The sequence below is a fragment of the Salvelinus namaycush genome, unplaced genomic scaffold, assembly GCF_016432855.1.
Source record: "Salvelinus namaycush isolate Seneca unplaced genomic scaffold, SaNama_1.0 Scaffold1379, whole genome shotgun sequence".
Taxonomy (NCBI): domain Eukaryota; kingdom Metazoa; phylum Chordata; class Actinopteri; order Salmoniformes; family Salmonidae; genus Salvelinus; species Salvelinus namaycush.
Window position 1 is genome coordinate 32,110 of NW_024058096.1, and position 12,891 is coordinate 45,000.

Sequence of the window (12,891 nt, forward strand, 5' to 3'; positions counted from 1 at the left end):
TGGCAAAAGTTTGAAGATATCTACACGAATCAATGGAAGATGGAATTAAAATGACAGAATTAAAAGTTAAAGGAGAAGGACCGCATCTGGATCCGACCAGGTCTGTACGGAACGGCTCTAGCTGTCCTCAGGTCCGTTTGGAACGATCTCTATATTTAAAAAAAAACAGATGCATATCAGGTCCGGATGGGAAAGCTCCAGGTCCATTTTGGAATTTGGACCCATGAAGACGTCTAAAACAAACAAGCACGCACGCACACACACACACACACACACACACACACACACACACACACACACACACACACACACACACACACACACACACACACACACACACACACACACACACACACACACACACACACACACACACACACACACACACACACACACACACACACTCCTGAACCATATTCTTCATCATAGCAGGTCTTTTGACCCGTCTTGTTTCATTTTCACTCATTGCTGCTCACTTGGCAAAGTTGGAGCAAACTCTCCCCACCTAGCGTCCTATCCCTGTGTAATTTGTGCGCCAGTCAATACACTTCTGCTGTGTCAGTGCTGCAATGCAGTTGGAATATCTTATTGCTCAATGAGTCCATTTTCCCCGTCTCTCTCTCCTTGCTCTCCCTCAGGTGATGTCATCAACCTGGGCGACAGGCAGCTAACGGTGCTGCACATGCCCGGCCACTCCCGGGGAAGCATCTGCCTGCACGACGGGGACAACAAGATGCTGTTCAGCGGGGACGTGGTCTATGACGGAGCCATGGTCGACTGGCTGCCCACCAGCCGGGTCAGCGACTACGTCAGTAGCTGTGAGCGCCTGGTGGGGCTGGTGGATAGTGAGCAGGTGGACCAGGTAATGCCGGGACACTATCACACGTTTGGTGCAAAACGGCTCCACCACATCGCCTCGGGGTACATCGACAGAGCCGGCACCTGCCCGGCACGCTTCTCCACATTTGCCTGGAGGACCTTGGCCGGATTGGCGCTACGGGCGTCCAACACACGTGGCATCTGCTAGCCACATGAAGAGGCTGGCACCCCAGGTTGAATCTTTTGCAGAGTTAGACTGGGGGATGTGAATCACCCCCTCAATTAACAGGATTTCCTTGTATTGTCTATTATAAACTGATGTAATCCAATGTATGTTATTTTAAATGATTCATCAAAATGCCCCCATTAAATTACATCAGGCAATGATTGACAGAATATTGAGATTCCCATTATTACAGGATTCATTAAAGACTGGAAAATTAATCTTGTTTATTATGTAATATTAAGATAAATATTAAGTTGTGTGATCGTTGGAATGCTCTTTCCCATGAGGTAGCCTAGTAGTTAGAGCGTTGGATTAGTAACTGAAAGGTTGCAAGTTCAAATCCCGAGCTGACAAGGTACAAATCTGTCGTTCTGCCCCTGAACAGTTAACCCACTGTTCCTAGGCCGTCATTGAAAATAAGAAATTGTTCTTAACTGACTTACCTAGTAAAAAAATAAAATATGACAGTGTTTCTTAACCCAGTACCTCGGGAGTCCCCACAACTACTTAAGCTCTTGATCATTAGTTGAATCAGGTGTGCTATCGCTGAGCTAAAACATATTTAAGAAACCATAGGGAGGCCCGCTTGGACTGGAGATGAATAACATAGTTCCCTTAGGGGACACAATGTGACAGCACAACACCTACACAGAGACCAACAGACACAGACAGACAGAGGGCATGACTCAGCAGTATCTTTTATAACCTTGTCCCCCAGGCTAAGAGAGAGGGAGCTGGTGGAGGAGACCTATATATTTTGTAACACTAGTCTTGGGCGGGCCAAGTTTTTTTTCGGGCCGCCTATGAATAAAAAAAAATAACATTTTCGGGGCGGATTTTTTTTGTCAGTGTTATCTAATATTTATATATTTATTAATTCCATTATTTTACTTTTAGATTTGTGTGTATTGTTGTGAATTGTTTTTAGATACTACTGCACTGTTAGAGCTAGGAACACAAGGATTTTCGCTACACCCGCAATAACATCTGCTAAATATGTGTATGTGACCAATAAAACTTGATTGACTAAAAACAGATATAAAGTATGTAGAAAAGATAAATGGGCCTATATATTTATAACTAGGATTATCTTTGAGAACTAACAATCACTGAAATAAAAGCTAGACAGTCAGGGAGAATAATTTAAAAAAACATTTTTTTATGGATTTTGTTTGAGTCACTCAAACTTTTAGATTTGTGTGTCATTGCAAAATGTGTAGAATTGTAGGACATTTTCTTTAAAGAAAAAAAGTCAGCCTCATTGCAAAATGTGTAGAATTGCAGGAACTTTGCTTTAGAACAGCTACATGTAGTCACTGGGGCCAACAGGAGGGCCTCTAAGTATTTGTTAGTTCTCAAAGAGAATAAAGTTCCTGCAATTCTACACATTTTGCAATGAGGCTGACTTTTTTCTTTTAAGAAAATGTCCTACAATTCTACACATTTTGCCATGGTTATGCTATCTGAGTGACTCAAACAACATCCATTAATTAAAAAAAAAAAATTCTCCCTAGCTTTTATTTCAGTGATTAAGTCAACAGCTGCACCATTGGCCATGCCCCCCACCTAAACCCCATTTTAATCCAGAAAAAGCCCCGCACTGTATAATCCATCACACTCGCAATAGAATAAAAGTGTTAGCACATTCTTGAAATGAGACAATCCAGTTACTGTGTGGTTTTTCCTTTCAACACTGTGAAAATGGCATTTAACAACAAGCACAAATTCCTATTGAAAGATTCATGTGACAGTTTGGCTGCTTCCCAATTCTTTACCCTTTTCCCAAAGTGTGCACTTTTACACTCCACATCATAGATTTAACAATGGTGGAAACTCTGTCTAGCAAAGGATTTTACCAATTCACAATTATTTTAAATCCATGACTGTTAATGTGTGGAAGTGCACACTGGGAGACGGGTGGAGAATCGCGACGCAGCCTTGGATTCCGTGTGCAGAGAATGATCGTGATAACTAGGTCAATGGCTCTTGGAGTACATTCAGACTTCAATTTTAAATGGATGAAATATTAATTCCGTCTCTAAACTATATATAAACAAAATACTTTGGCATGCACTCGTTTTATTATTTATTTTGAATAAAGTGTGTGGACATGCTCTGTAAATTGAATGGGTCTGTGTTGACATAGGTTTTTGGTCAACTGACACAGAGTTAGTCAACATTGACAAAAAGCACATGGTGTTTGATCGAGAGTGATGTTTGATCTAGGGTTAGTGGATGGCTTTAATCCTCATGTCATACTGACGTGACATTTCTACTGGGATTATATGATGTATATCATTTCCACTAAAAGGAGAGATATGACAGAATAAATAATCCAAGGCTGTTTCTGAATGGATACACCATTTATTATTGTTATGTTTAATACAATATTTAAAACATGACTGAGTCCTTATTTCTTTCTCCCCCAGGATGACGTGCATGCAGACAGTCTGCTAACACAAGACACTCTTGTTAACATTCAATGTTATCTATTAGACACAGTTATAGATATGCAATCTGTTAAAATAATCAATATAGCTGTATTTATAACAAAATCAATCACGTAATAATGTATAAGAAAAAGAAGAGTTTTGTTAACTTATTAAAAAAACTTTACAGTAACAAATGCCACTTTGAAGCATGTACAGTTGTTTTACTCTGAGTAAAAAGGAGTGAGCCAGCTGTGAGCCCTTGGGACACAGTGGCATGTTAGAAAGTCCATTAGAAGCACAGGGATTGTTAGGCTTTACTGCACAGACCAGGGACACACCTACCCCTGCCCACCTCATCACTTAACCAATACAATCAGCTGCTTGGCATTAGGTGAAAGACTACACTATTTTAAGACAAAAAACACAACACAATATTTTCTAGAGATCAATATTTCCTGCATTGCATATTTGATCGATTACAATGTTTCATATCATATTGCAGCAGAATTCTGAGACCGGTTTGCCGGGCATAACGTTATGACTGTAGTACCACAAACTAAGCTATAAATCAACAAAGAGGTCAGAGTTGTGGGATTCCAAAACTCTTCACCCATGTATGCACATTCCCAGGTTCTACGCTCTTCAGTCAGTACATTTGCACCCCGGAACTTGAATGAGGCAGTGTAACACAGGAGTTAATATGGCTTCTCGTGATTATGTAGTACATTACCTTAGGCTTCCTTCAATTCATTATAATTACTCCATACATTGGTACAAATAATTGTTGTCAGTTTCTTAACGGAATGTCCTGGTGAACTCAAATATTGGTTGATGTGTATTAGGCCTACAATGTGTTAATGAATGTAGGGGAAGTTCTGGAAACCCAGCCGAGGAAGTGACCCTGATGTTATCACAGTAGTAACAAGTAGCACAGTAAATTAATGGGAGCACAGTTGCATTAAGTTGAGCTTTCAAAATTCATTCACTTTCTGAGAAGTTTAAAGATCTGAACAACACATTCCTCGACTTCGAGCACTATCATGCAATAAGCAAATCAGTGTATTAGTAGTTTCAGAGGACTTTTTCTGGCAGGATTTAATTGCTATTACAGGCGACAGTGGGTCTAGCCATTTGAATAGATCACAAGTTACACCAACAACCCTCTGACCACATTCAGATACTAAACATTCCCATACACTGACAATTCACAATTCTCCTGTCATTAGAGTGAAGTCATTCCAGTTAATACCAACGCCCTTTCATCAGAGAGGAAGTGGGGGCTTCCTTCCTGTCAGTTCTTACCAGGACCTTGGGTGATCTGGGGGTCTGAGCTGGGTTATACCTGGCTCTGTGGTTTAGATGAGTGGGGTCTGAGCTGGGTTATACCTGGCTCTGTGGTTTAGATGAGTGGGGTCTGAGCTGGGTTATACCTGGCTCTGTGGTTTAGATGAGTGGGGTCTGAGCTGGGTTATACCTGGCTCTGGAGCCAATTCCGGGGGTCCAGTTTAGCCCTCAAGTTCCTGAGGCTCTGACGGGCCGAAGAGGGGCGTGAGAAAGGGGTGCCGTCTGACAACTCAGGGCTGTGGCTGCCCTCGCTGGAGCTGTTACTGGAGGTAGAGCTGGAGCAGGACAGGGTGGCCTGGGGGACGCATTGGGCTGGGATGGGGGCAAGGGAGGAGGAGGAGGGGGGCTGACAGGAGCACTGTAACACCCCTCCATACCCCCTGCCCCTGAGGGTGCTGAGCTTGGCGTCCAGGGAGAGGGTGCGGGGGCGGAAGTGTGAGGAGGGGGAGGAGAGGGAGAGGGGCTCTGCCCAGCCACTGTAGCGGGAGCAAGGGCTGGTGCTGCAGGGGCTGTCGCTGTCCGAGGTCAGGCTGGCTTCTGAGGAGAGCAGGCCGGGCCGGGGGCAGCGCAGGGGGCTGTGGGGGAGGCGGTTGTGGGTGCGGGGGCAACCAGGAGACTCCTCGAACAGGGACATCCAGGGAGGAGAGGTCCCCAGCTGGCTCCTCAGCTCCAGCTCCTCCATCCGCCGCGCCAGGATGTCCGTCACCGTACTGATGTCATCAGAGGTGTCAATAACTAGGAGGAACAGAGGAAAGTCATTACTGTGGTCGGACAGACCGTCCTAATAACGCTGAGACAGTGGAATACAGTTCAGAGAGGCTAGACCTAGACTTGGTGATGCTAGTTGAAGGGGGGGGGTGGGGTCAGGTTCAATACTGCAGTGTGTGAGTGGACCCCACTGGTACTTCACCTGTCGTTGTAATAGGAGGAGAGCAGAGCACGAATCTCAGCAGACACAGCATTATCCTGCAGCAAGATACCCTCACAGGACGGGATGGTGAGGGGGGCTAGGGTCCAGGGGGGGGGGGGCAGGTATGTGCATTGACGGGCAGGGTGAAATAAAGTTGTGATACATGATTTGGGGAATAAATTGATGTGCATAACGCGGTAAAAAGGAGTTCATTTAGAATGTATGAATATTAGAATTCCATTGGAGTGTAAAATTAACAATGATGGGAATAGAATGATAATGGTGGGAAAAAGGGGGGAAATGTAATTTGAGCACAGGAACAAGGGAGAGTGGCAGGGAAGGTGATAGCCAAAAAGGAAGGAATGAGAAACACAAAGAGAGAGAGAGATAAAGGAAGAGAGAGAGAGAGTCAGCACGTCAGAGAAAAGAACACTTCCATCCATTATGCATAGAGGTTGGTTGGTGTGCTAGTGTGGTGGCAGGCAGCTCAGAGTAGAGTCCGATGGAGAGCTCATGCATATGTACCACCACTGTTAGAACAGTCAGAAACACGCATGTGGTTAAGGGGACTATCATCCTCTGGAAATATACTGAACAAAATTTAAAGTGTTGGTCCCATGTTTCATGAGCTGAAATAAAAATCCCAGAAATGTTCCATACGCACAAAAAACGTATTTCTCTAAGATTTTGCCCACACATTTGTTTACATCCCTGGTAGTGAGCATTTCTCTTTTGCCAAGATAATCCATCCACCTGACAGGTGTGGCATATCAAGAAGCTGATTAAACAGCATGATCATTACACAGATGCACCTGGTGCTGAGGACAATAAAAGGCCACTCTAAAATGTGCAGTTTTGTCACACAACAAAATGACACAGATGTCTCAAGTTTTGATGGAGTGTGCAATTGGCATGCTGACTGCAGGAATGTCCACCAGAGCTGTTGACAGAGAATTTCTCTACCATAAGCCGCCTCCAAGGTTGTTTTAGAGAATTTGGCAGTACATTGAACCAGCCACACAACTGCAGACCACGTATAACCACGCCAGCCCAGGACCTCCACATCCGGCTTCTTTACCTGTGGGATCATCTGAGACCAGCCACCCCGACAGCTGATGAAATTGAGAAGTATTTCTGTCTGTAATAAAGCCATTTTTCCGGGATTTTTTATTTATTGGCTGGGCCTGTCTCCCAAGTGGGTGGGCCTACCCATGGCTGCGCCCCTGCCCCGTCATGTGAAATCTATAGATTAGTGCCTCATTTATTTATTTCTATTGACTGATTTCCTTATATGAACTGTAACTGAGTAAAATCATTGAAATTGTTGCATGTTGTATTTATATATTTTTGTTCCGTATATATTTAAATGTATTTGTTTTTGTAAACCTATTAACCTATTATTAAGCTATGATTTTTGTAACCCTAAACTTATAAACTAACTAACAAATTACTATATGTTCTAGATTTATTACTAATAAATAAAAGCGGAAAGAAACTCAAGTCTAAGTGTCCACAACATATTACTGAATCATATAAAAAGTATTATGGACAATTTGGGTCGCTGTCTTACCCATTTCGTGGTAAAGAGAACCCTGTTTCGATGTGACCAGGGTTGGTTTCCGGGGCGATGGCAGCTCAATCTTCATTAAGTCGTCACAGCACTGCTTCCATTGGCCTGCAGGGAAGAAGGAAACTGTCAGTCATCTTCCAACATCCAATCAACCTGAGAAAACCACTAACGACACATCAGGAGTCAATGAGCACATGAACAAGAGCATATCAGGACCTATAGTGTAGGGTGTGTATGTCTACTCTAGGGCCAGGAGTTTTCCCCTGAGCTCACCAATGAAGAACTCAGGCCCCTAATCATGTGATCAGCCTACTTACTCATGTCATAGAACTGTTGCCAGAAGGCCTCCATCCAGCGGTGTGTGTCTTCACGACTGTCTGCTGAGAGTGTGTGTGTCACCTCCTCTCCTCCATAATGGTTACTGATACAGATACTCTGGGCCTTATTGTGGCGGTCCTTCTCTGACGCCCGTATTCTCGTCTTCTAACACACCGGATACACACACACACAATCAGCTAATAGTGTTGCATTTGACCAAATGATTCAATAACCCCCCCAAAAAGATGAATTTAAGCATCAAAGCATTTATTTTCTCGTCAACTCACAGTGCGTGAATGCACTTACTGACACACAGAGCAGTGAGTGACATATATGCCAAGTCCACTCAAGTAACCTCAAGCATGAATCTGTCCCAGTTATCAGCTATCCAGGCTGTATCACATCCGGCCGTGATTGAGAGTCCCATAGGGCGGTGCACAATTGGCCCAGCATGGTCCAGGTTTGGCCCGGGGTAGGCCGTCATTGTAAATAAGAATTTGTTCATAACTGACTTGCCTAGTTAAATACGTCCCAATTGTCTCTCATTCCTCCCAAAGTGTGCACATGTTCACTTCCCTTCACTAATTTGAAAGGAAATGACTGGTATAATGGGTGGAAACTTCCTGTAGCCCCTGCCTCCACCAATCCAATGCTTTGGGAAGTAGTAAACGAGTGTACATTTCAGGAGAAAGGAGATATTATTGTGACACCCTAAAGACAGTACTCCAAATGTATTTCCCCATCCCCACCAGTAGGTGGCAGCAGTGCCCTGTTCCGCCTCACTGGGTTCAGCTTGATCCTGAGAGCAGAGCAGTCAGAGCTGCTGATTGATGCATGATTCTACAGAACTGTCTCTGTCTGAAGCTGAATGAGGACTTTTTGCTGTGGGTCAGGGGCCACCAGCTAGCATGCTTTATTGTTTCATGTTGAGAGTGTGCGTATGTGGGGACGTTTTTTTTCTCCATCCACTGACCTTATTGATGGAAATGGTAAAAGCCGGCTCTATGTTAGCCTCTACATCCTCTTGCCGGTGGTAACAGAAAAGGTTTGTCCCTTTAAGGACGCCGTAGACGTTTGTCCAACTCTGAGGGTCACCTCCAAACTGCTGTGAGAGATAGAGACGCTAATTAGAGAGAGAGAGAGACATGCCTTGCTATCCTCTCAAACACACACAGACACCCTCACCTTGACCTTCAAGCAGCCGCTCATCATCTGTTGGGTCATACAGTGAGGCTGGGCAGCCAGGCGACAACACACATTGCCGTAGAGAGGCACCCAGTGTGAACACTCCTCTACAGGGAACGACAGGGGGATAGAGAGAGAAAGGAATGAAACATCTACACACACACACACACACACACACACACACACACACACACACACACACACACACACACACACACACACACACACACACACACACACACACACACACACACACACACACACACACACACACACAATAGCAGGGAATAAAGTGTCACAGCTGCAAGGTGAGCCCCGAACAACAGTGGAGTGCCCATCAAACTTTATTACAGCTGTAAGTAAGGGGCAATGAATTAAGCAGCAGCACATGTCATGGTGTCTACTCCCCTGTACACCTCATCATTGGAGTTTTACACAGCACTGACTCCAATTTATTACTATGACCTTGACAATGACTGTCAGACAGCTAACATCGTGGCTGGGAGAGGGAGGGAGACTGGGATAAATGGAGAGAGAAAGACATGGGGAAAGAGGATATCTAGTCAGTAGCACAACAATGCATTCAACCAAAATGTTGTCTTCTGCATTTAACCCAACCCCTCTGAATCAGAGAGGTGTGGAGGGCTGAGAGAGCGAGAGGTACTGAAACAGAGGGAGGGAGAGAAAGAGAAGTCTGACCCATATTTACTGTACATGGATAAACCACATCCCTACTGTGATCTACCGTTGCCCGAGATGCTGAGGTCATGTGTGCGGAAGCTGTCCTGGACGTGTGACAGTGACAGGGTGGTGTGGGCCAAGAGGATGGTACTTCGGTCCCCTGTGAACAGAACACATGGCAGAGGCACTGGTGAGCTGTGTGACTGTGGTACTAAATACACACGTCGGTGTCTACGTCAGTGACTTTGTGTGGGTGTTTCGCTGCAGGACTGCATACGTGTGTCTGTATGAATGACTGTACACTACATGCCTAGAAATACGTCTCAGGGTGTGTGAATATCACTAGAGAAGTAGCGTGTGTACACAACATAAACACACTCACACCACTGTGGGCAGAGGCAGCAGCAGCGTGGCTCCTCCTCCGTTGCTGATGGGGCTGCAGGCTCCAGGGTCCATGGCGACGCGGAGCTTCTTCCCTGCCGAACGGCCCAGAGAGCTGCTCAGTTTGCTGGCTAGTTTCCGAGACGTGCTCCCTGTCGAGTAGTCCTCCTCTGAACAGCAGCTGTACATCTCCACGCGCAGCTCAATCCCGGCTGGCCTCGCTGCTTGATACGGCAAACACATATGGAGAGATACACAGTTATACGTGCATAGAAATGCATGCACACAGCAAAAACAAATATATACAAACACACACAGTCACACACACCGAAAACACATGCTTATACATACACAGAATGTACACTGAGTGTACAAACATTAAGAACACCTTCCTAATATTCAGTTGCAGCCCTTTTGCTCTCAGAACAGCCTCAATTTGTCAGCTCATGGACTCTACAAGGTGTTGAACGTGTTCTACAGGGATGCTGGTCCATGTTGACTCCAATGCTTCCCACAGTTGTGTCAAGTTGGCTGGATGTCCTTTGGGTGGTGGACCATTCTTGATACATACGGGAAACTGTTGAGCGTGAAAAACCCCAGCAACATTGCAGTTCATAACACAAACCAATGCGCCTGGCACCTACTACCATACTAAAATATTTTGTCTTGCCCATTCACCCTCAACTGGTGAATGGCACACATACACAATCCATGTCTCAATAATCTCAAGGCTTAAACATCCTTCTTTCACCTGTCTCCTCCCCTTCATCTACACTGATTGAAGTGGATTTAACAAGTGACATCAATAAAGGATCATAGCTTTCACCTGGATCCACCTGTCAGTCTATGTCATGGAAAGAGCAGGTGTTCATAATGGTTTGTACAGTCAGTGTACAGTACCAGTCAAAAGTTTGGACACCTACTCATTCAAGGGTTTTTCTTTATTTTTACTATTTTCTACATTGTAGGATAATAGTGAAGACACCAAAACGATGAAATAACACATATGGAATATTTAGTAATCATAAAAGTGATAAACAAATCAAAATATATTTTATATTTGAGATTCCTCAAAGTAACCACCCTTTGCCTTGGTGACAGCTTTGCAAACTCTTGGCATTCTCTCACCAGCTTCATGAGGTAATCACCTGGAATGCATTTCAATTAACAGGTATTCCTTGTTAAAAGTTCATTTGTGGAATGTCTTTCCTTCTTCATGCGTTTGAGCCAATCAGTTGTGTTGCGACAAGGTAGGGGGGGTATATAGAAGAGAGCCCTATTTGGTAAAAGACCAAGTCCATGTTATGGCAAGACAGAACAAATAAGCAAAGACAAACGACAGTCCATCATTACTTTAAGACATGAAGGTCAGTCAATGCGGAAAAATGTCAAGAACTTTTAACGTTTCTTCAACTGCAGTCGGAAAAACCATCAAGCACTATGTTGAAACTGGCTCTCATGAGTAACGCCACAGGAAAGGAAGACCAAGAGTTACCTCTACTACTGAGGATAAGTTCATTAGAGTTACCAGCCTCAGAAATTGCATCCCAAATAAATGCTTCACAAAGTTCAAGTAACAGAGACATCTCAACATCAACTGTTTAGAGGAGACTGTGTGAATCAGGCCTTCGTGGTCGAATTGCTGCAAAGAAACCACTACTAAAGGACACCAATAAGAACAAGAGACTTCTTGGGCCAAGAAAACACAAGCAATGGATATTAGACCGGTGAAATCTGTCCTTTGGTCCTGATGAGTCCAATTTCAGATTTTGGTTCCAACCGCCGTGTCTTTGTGAGATGCAGAGTAGGTGAACGGATGATCTCCGCATGTGTGGTTTCCCACGTGAAGCATGGAGGCGCAGGTGTGATGGTACATTGCTGGTGACACTGTCAGTGATTTGTTTAGAATTCAAGGCAACACTTAACCAGCATGGCTACCACAGCATTCTGCAGCGATATCCATCCCACATGGTTTGCACTTAGTGGGACTGTCCATTTGTTTTCAACAGGACAATGACCCAACAGACCTCCAGCTGTGTAAGGGCTATTTGACCAAGAATGAGAGTGATGGAGTGCTGCATCAGATGACCCGGCCTCCACAATCACCCGACCTCAACCCAATTGAGATGGTTTTGGAAGATTTGGGCCACAGAGTGAAAGAAAAGGCAGTCAACAAGTGCTCAGCATATGTGGGGACTCCTTCAAAAACTGTTGGAAAAGCACTCCAGGTAAAGCTGTTGAGAGTGTGCAAAGCTGTCATCAAGGCAAAGGGTGGCTACTTTGAAGAATCTCAAATATAAAATGTATTTTGATTTGTTGAACACTCTTTGATTACTACATGATTCCATATGTGTTTATTTCATAGTTTTGATGTCTTCACTATTATTCTACAATGTAGAAAACAGTAAAAATAAAGAAAAACCCTTGAATGAGTAGGTGTGTCCAAACTTTTGACTGGTACTATATATGTATCAGTTACTGATACAGGATTTCAAAAATATATCCATTATCTACCTTATCTTATCTATCTTTATCATACAATCATGACATTAAATAAACATGCCCTTATACAGACCAAACAACACTCTCTATATGAAAGATAAGACAGCAAGGCTGTGTTTACACAGGCAGCCCAATTCTGATATATTTCCACTAATTGGTATTTTGACCAATCAGATTAGCTCTTTTGCCAATAATTGTGTAAACGCAGCCTTAGATACAACACAACCCAAATAGGACTTACAACACTATGGTGTTGTCAAAGCAGATGTCGGTGAGTGTCCGGTCCACTATCACCATGTCTGTGTCGTGGATCTCCGCCCCCACCTGGAGCAGACAGAACACTGCACACCGATGCAGCTCTGAGAGAGGTAGAGAGAGAGAGAGGTAGAGAGAGAGAGAGGTAGAGAGAGAGAGAGGTAGAGAGAGAAAGAGAGGTAGAGAGAGAGAGAGAGGTAGAGAGAGAGAGAGAGAGGTAGAGAGAGAGAGAGGTAGAGAGAGAGAGAGGTAGAGAGAGAGAGAGGTA

The 12,891-nt window shown here is 44.2% G+C and overlaps 2 pseudogenes; both read right to left on the reverse strand.

Moving 5' to 3' along the window:
- The window catches only part of LOC120036511, a 31,269-nt pseudogene extending 21,160 nt beyond the window's left edge, over nucleotides 1-10,109 (reverse strand).
- A 2,496-nt stretch (nucleotides 10,110-12,605) lies between these two features.
- The window catches only part of LOC120036512, a 13,329-nt pseudogene continuing 13,043 nt past the window's right edge, over nucleotides 12,606-12,891 (reverse strand).